Raw genomic sequence first — 7,253 nt, 5'->3', positions numbered from 1 at the left:
AAGTTAAGCCACGTGACTATGATCTAGGTGAAATTAAGTGATGAGAATGTTATGACAATAAGTTATAACAACATATGTTTATGAGAAGATATAAGAACAAGTTATAAGCCATGTGATATGTGATTTATATGAAAATGTTCTACGTGCAAGTGATCAACGTGTATATGTGAATATGTGATAAAAGTGAAAGATAATGCCCATGTTAAGTGCCATGAGAGCTAGAGGTATAGTTGGCATGCCAAGATTCGAGGGTTCTACGTGGTCCTTCGGGACATATATGTATCCTTTGGAACATTTATAGGGTCTTTTGAGACACATAATTGGTCCATTGGAATATGTATATGGTTCTTAAGGAGTAGTCATTCGGGACATATGTGATATATGTTTTATGTGGTTCTTCGGGATAAAATTCTACGCGCCCCTACTGGGAATTATACGAGTTGTGGTGACAGCATATGTGCACAACCTCTATGTACTCGCATATCTTTAGTTCTCACATGTGTACATGGGCTAACAAAGAGATAAAAATAAATATATTACATGTAATGTATAAACTTTTGTGTGATATGAATTGTATTACATGGTTTATAAGAGAATGTGTGTAGTGTTTGATTAAAATGATAGGTACAAGAGGATATGCTTAAAAGATATAAATGATAGTGATGTTGACAATGAAATAAGATTAATGATGAAAATGGCGAGTGATATGCGTGTATTTATTTGATTATATGAAAGCTTATATATAAACACATATGGGTGATGTTATGTGATGTCATAGTATGATATATTTATGTATTGTTAAGTATATAGAGTTTCAATTATATGTATGTTTTATGTCTCACTAAGTCAACGATTTAGCGTGTGAGTGTTTCACACGTAGGTTCTGGGGAGCAAGAACAGATGCTAAGAGGAGCAAGACAGATCATATTCTCCTTTCCACTATTCAGATAAGAAATATATTGAAGTATATGTATTTTGTTATATAGAACATAGTTGGCATGTAGTTTAAACATTAGAATTGTATAAGCTCTGATAAGTTTTGTAAATCAAAAGTTTTTAAATTAATGCAAAGTAATTATTTTCCTTGAATTATGAATTTGAATTTTTAGCCATTTGGTAAAGAAAAACATTTGAAAAGTCAATGTGACAGCTCAGACTCGGATTCAGGTCGGATACAAGTTGGGGTGTTACACAATCACTCTGTTGCAACCGTTAATACTCGAACCCATGACTTCTATGAACAATAACGATTCTTTTAACCATTAAGGTAAATAAATTGGTACACTTATTAATTTATTTATTAGACTGGACTGCTTCTCATCCCTCGTGACTACTGCTTTTGGAATATCACCTTTTACATCTTTCAAACTTATTAAAGTGCATCTCTTTACTTCGTACCACCGCGTATGTGTATTCTCATCGCATCTTTGCCTCTTTCAAGTTTCAATGGGAAACTTTCCTTCAACTTCTTTTAGACGAAGGAATTTTGCATCTCGATTCGGTTTAATTTAAATTCAATTATAAAATTATTAATGTATAATTGTTTTATTTTATAATAAAATAAGTCATTTGATTAGATTAAATTAGATCCAATTTAAATCATAACTTATTTTTGAAAATTTGTATTAGATATCGATCTGATTCAATTTATTTCAATGCTTAATACATCTATAAGGTATTGAATGTTTTTATTGGGATAGAAATTACAGTGGTCCCTCTTCTCTTCTCTCTTTCCCTTTTTTTTTCTTTACAATTTGTGTCAATTTTTTTGATCGATCTAACTTTTTTTTTTAATTTTGTTTAACTGGAGGTGACACTGGTTTTGATGCTGGTTGTTGCATGCCAATTATTTTTTTCTTTTTCTTTTTTTTTTTTAAATTTTTTTAATAAGAATAATTATGTGTTTGTGATATGTTTCTCTACCTTTATGACACATTTATCTTTGCCTTTGTGATACATTTTTCTCTGCCTTTTGGTTGCTTATGATTCTTTGCCATTGTTTTCATTTATATTTTTTCTCAAGGTTGGATTTGACACGTCATGACTGATCAAGATGTCGCTTATTTGTTATCATGATGATTTTCTCTGCTTTGGATCATCGGATTGATTTGGATACGCGTTTTGCATTTGTTGATAGTTTTTCATGTCGTTTGACTCTGATTTGTGATTTGTCGGTGACCTTCACTAGCTTCATCCCCTTTTGTGATTCGTTTGCTAATGCAATCAGCTTTGTTTGTATCTTTATTTTGTTCGAGCTTTTTGGTTAGGTTTTTTAACATTTTCCTTATTTGATTATTGCGTTATCTAGGTTGCTAGTTTTTGTGTCAATGGTTATAGAAAAATATCCTAATTATAATTTTTTTTACGTTGTACTTGAAAATCTTCATTGTAATTCTCGATATTTTTTATTTTCAATAAAACTAGCGGATTTTTATAAATAAATAAAAAGAAATTACAGTGATCCTACAAGATGTTATTTTCACATGTAAGAAGATATTTACATCGACTTTTTCGTAAATACTCATAATTTACATTAAACTTATGTGTAAAGTAAGTTGGATATCTTTGAAAAACACCAATAACCAATTGGTCTAATGAGATGAGCCACTAGATCTTTTAAGCAAAGTCAAGGGTTCGAATCCTGACGATTTTGAATGGAGTAAACTGGATTGTGAGGGTCGCCCTTACCTCTGTAATACATGATCTAGATTAGTCGTCAATAGATCAAATATTGGTAGTTATACCTAAAAAAATTCTTTGAAAAACAAAGTTAGAGAATCCGAAGAGATTAAAGGAAACTAATTTCTTATAATAGGCCATGTTTTACCGCGTGATAGACATTTTTTTTTTCATTTTGAAGGGGCTTATTTCGATTATTCCAAATTTTTATGCCATGAAAGAGGTTGGGTAATTAACAAAATTAGAGTCAACAATATCAAACTAGTCTGTCTTATTATATTTACAAAGTTTTTTATCTCCAATAGTCAGCACATCAAAGGGTCAGTTTTCCACCCCAAAGAAGAAAGCAAATGGAAAATCGATTCCTTTGACAACTTTCATCGCACCGAGAAACCGTAAATACTACTATAGGTAGGTATTTGACTAAACAAACTGTCATTGTCAACAAATCACAACCCTACATCTTCATAATTATCCAAGTGATACTTTATCCACCTATAAATACCGTCTCATTCATTCTTTTTGTATCACATAATTTGAAAGCCCACAACATCACTTATATAGCTTAGCCCTTCTGTTTGTTATACTTTTGTTCTTTCATTACCTTAATTTCTATACCAACATCACAAACGGCAGGTGCAGGTATAGTTGTGATTTTCGATTTTGATAAAACGATCATCGACTTTGATAGTGATAACTGGGTGGTCGATGAGTTGGGTGCCACCCAGTTGTTCAATCAGCTTCTTCCTACCATGCCATGGAACTCTCTCATGGTCAGTCTTTGATTTCATTCTTTTCACATTGCATGCATAATGTTCTTGGTTTCCATGTATCATGTATATTTATCTTTTATTTCTTTTTTTTCAAACCAAACAACTGGTCTCGTTAATAATTATTAAATTCCTACGGGATCGAATGATGAAAGAACTTCATTCACAAGGAACAAGCGTTGAGGATATTGTAGCTGTGTTGAAGAGAACTCCGATACACCCTCGAATCGTCGAAGCCATTAAATCGGTTCATGCTTTAGGGTATATATAAATACATTTTTTCTCTCTTCCTTTGTACATAACACTTTTCTTGCTAAATAAGAAAATCACTAACAGTTGCAGTGGCCATTGTTATTCAGATGTGACTTGAAGATTGTAAGCGATGCAAACACCTTTTTTATCGAGACAATTTTGGAACATCATGGCCTGAAAGAATGCTTCTCGGAGATCCAAACAAACTCTGGTTTTGTGGATGAACAAGGAAAGTTGCGGATATTCCCTCACCATGATTTCACCAAATCTTCTCATGGATGTGTTCATCCTAGTGTAAGGTATATATATATTTGCAGCCGGTGATGGATCCATAAATATTTTTGAGGGTGGGCACACATAGACTAGCAACACAAATTTGAATATGTGGGCATAATTAAAATTTTAGGGTGAGCACAAATAATATTTGAGGGTGGACACCTTTAGTAAAATAAGAAAATAATCAAAGAAAATTCGGATATTTCATGGTGGTCACATGCCCACCCTCAAATACATGTAGCTTCGCCACTGCTTGCAGGCATATGATATAGGAAACAAAACATCTTCTCACAGATCCTTTTATATTGATAAATCTTATGTTCTTTCCCACTAAAATATAAATGGTTTAATTCTCTTGTTCAATATAGGGTACTGTGGTTGAGAAGATACAAGCTTTCTCTATACCTGGAGGATCAAAAGAAAACGATAATCTACCTTGGTGATGGACTCGGTGATTTCTGTCCAAGTTTGAAGCTTGGCGATGGAGACTATGTAATGCCAAGGAAGGGTTTCCCGGTTTGGGACTTGATTTGCAAAAACGAGAGTCTAACAAAGCCGCAAATATGCGAATGGAGCAATGGGGAGGACCTTGAAATCGTGTTGCACCACTTTATTACCCTGATTTCCATCGAGGGAAACCACTCTAGTGCCAATATTGCTGAGCTCTATTCAGTCGACTGCAAACAAGAAACGATGCCGTTGCCAGCCGCCAGTGTCCCCCAACCCTTCCACCATCCCCTTCATGTTATTCATTAGAAGTAGTCTAATTGGTTGAAATCAGAAAGGCTGACGAATTTGATGTCCTTTTGTTTTTTACAATTAGTACTGTTGCAGCAATTATTCTTTAGTTTTGAGAGTTGAAAAACTTCAAATAATTGAGCCAGGGTGTATCCGTTATTTAAATAACAGTTAGTCGGTTTATTAACCTTAAAAGGTTATTCAGATTTCCATATTTACATTTTCAAGCTTGATCTTGATATTCATCTGGAAGCAAACGGCTGGAATTGTGGTTTTCAAGTCCGATAAAGCTATAATTGATTGCGATAGACCTGGGTTTGTTCAACCAGCTTATTCTCTCAAGTTCTCGCATTCGAACAAAAGATATCTACAACTCAATGTTAAAACTGTAAGACATCTACTATATATTTTTTGGAAAGTAATATTCACGAGGACTCCACTGCCTCTCATCGGCCTGCGTGACTGTTACTAGTTTTATATTCCTTTTTGTCTAACAATATATATATGTGTCTTATATTAACTATACAAGTAGTTTTAGAAGATATATTTAATCAAGAAAAATGATAAAATTATCCACAAAAGATTATTAGTAGATTTGACTGATTTATTTTGATTAAAAAGTTTCATTTTACATTTGTAAGACATTTTGAAATGAACCTAGTGATTTATTTTGATTAAAAAGTGAGACATTTTACATTCGTAAGACATTTTAAATGATATAATATTTACATCAGATCAATTTTTATTCCATCATAAATAAATAAATATCAAGTGTTTAGACATTCTTAATCTTAAAAATAAATAAATAAATATAAAGTGTTTAGACATTCTTAATCTTACATACTTTTATATGTTAGGTCAATAACAACGCTAATACAACTAAACTCAATTGAGAATTACAGTTTTATATTTAATATTTTTTAGAAAAAAAAATGATCATGATTCTAAAAAAAATATCATTTGTTTCATATTGAATTAACATAAAATAAAATAAATTTGGATTAAACTTTGTATAAAGTAAGTTAAATAAATTTCGGCTATTCTTTCCATACCTTTGTTTTTTCAACTGCGAAGGAATATGACTTGGCATATTCCAAATATCCCAGCCTTTGATGCCCTGACTAATTTCAAAATATGGTCAACAATATTAGACTTATATTGACAACTTTTTTTATCTTTGAATAAGTCGGCAAATCAAAGGTCAATATTCCAACCCCAAAAAGAAGAAAGGAAGGAAACCGGCTCCTTTCAGAACTTTCGTGGCACGAAGATCACCTTTGTCAACAAATCACAGCCCTTCATCTTCATAATCACGCGCGAGGCTTTGGGGCCAAAGCATCTCTCATCTATGTATAAATACCGTATCATTCCTTGTACACATATCACGTCATTTGAAAGCGCAAAACCTCAGTCAAATAGATAAGCCTTCCGATCGTAATATTTTCGTCTTTCCTTGGTTCATAATATCAAATGGCAGGTGCAAGCATTGTTGTTATTTTCGATTTCGATAAAAACAATTATCGATTGTGATAGCGATAATTGGGTGGTGGATGAGTTGGGCGCCACCGAGTTGTTCGAACAACTTCTTCCTACCATGCCATGGAACTCTCTCATGGTTAGTCTTTGCTTTCTTGTCTTTCACGTTGCGTGTTCTCGGTTTCTAAATATTTTTCTTTATTTCCGATCAACCAACGGGATTTGGTTGATAAATTATTATAGGATCGGATGATGAAAGAACTTCCTTCCCAAGGAACAAGAATTGGGGATATTGAAGCTGTTTTGAAAAGAACTCCGATACACCCTCGAATCATCGAAGCCATTAAATCAGCTCATGCTTTAGGGTATCCATTCTCTCTTCGTTTATACTTCACCTTTCTTCTGTAGGTTTGGTTTTCTCTCTTGAATAGGAAAATTACAAAGAGTTTTATTGTTTTTCAGATGTGACTTGAAGATAGTGAGCGATGCAAACACGTTCTTCATCGAGAAGATTTTGGAGCATCAGGGCTTGAGAGAATGTTTTTCAGAGATCCATACGAATCCTAGTTTTGTGGATGAAGAAGGCGGGCTAAGGATATTCCCTCACCATGATTTCAACAAATCTTCTCATGGTCATGGGTGTGTTCACCCCAGCTGCCCTCCAAATATGTGCAAGGCATATATAACAACTTATTTTGGGAAATTTACGTACAAGAAATGCAAGCTCCAAAGTATGATTAGCTGCAACTTATTTTATGTTATCATCTTAACTTATTTGTCATGTAATCGATTAAATATATGCGGTTTAGTTCTTTTTTTTCTTCTGAAATATAGGGTGCTGTGATTGAAAAGATACAAGTTTCTCTATACGTGGAGGACCAGAAGAAAACGATAATCTACCTTGGTGATGGACTGGGTGATTTCTGCCCAAGTTTGAAGCTTGGTACAGGAGACTATGTAATGCCAAGGGTTTCCAAGTTTGGGACTTGATTTGCGAAAACACGAGTCTAATAAAGCCACAGATATGGGAATGGAGCAATGGGGAGGACTTTGAAAATGTGT

The 7,253-nt window shown here is 33.5% G+C and overlaps 1 pseudogene; it reads left to right on the top strand.

Moving 5' to 3' along the window:
- Nucleotides 1-6,185: 6,185 nt before the first annotated feature.
- LOC120194938 lies at nucleotides 6,186-7,050 on the top strand (annotated as a pseudogene).
- The last annotated feature ends 203 nt before the right edge of the window (nucleotides 7,051-7,253 follow it).

This window comes from Hibiscus syriacus, unplaced genomic scaffold, assembly GCF_006381635.1.
Source record: "Hibiscus syriacus cultivar Baekdansim isolate YM2019G1 unplaced genomic scaffold, ASM638163v2 tig00117005_pilon, whole genome shotgun sequence".
In the NCBI taxonomy this organism is placed as follows: domain Eukaryota; kingdom Viridiplantae; phylum Streptophyta; class Magnoliopsida; order Malvales; family Malvaceae; genus Hibiscus; species Hibiscus syriacus.
Note: the sequence above shows the minus strand (reverse complement) of the source record. Positions and strands in the feature narration are given on the sequence as shown.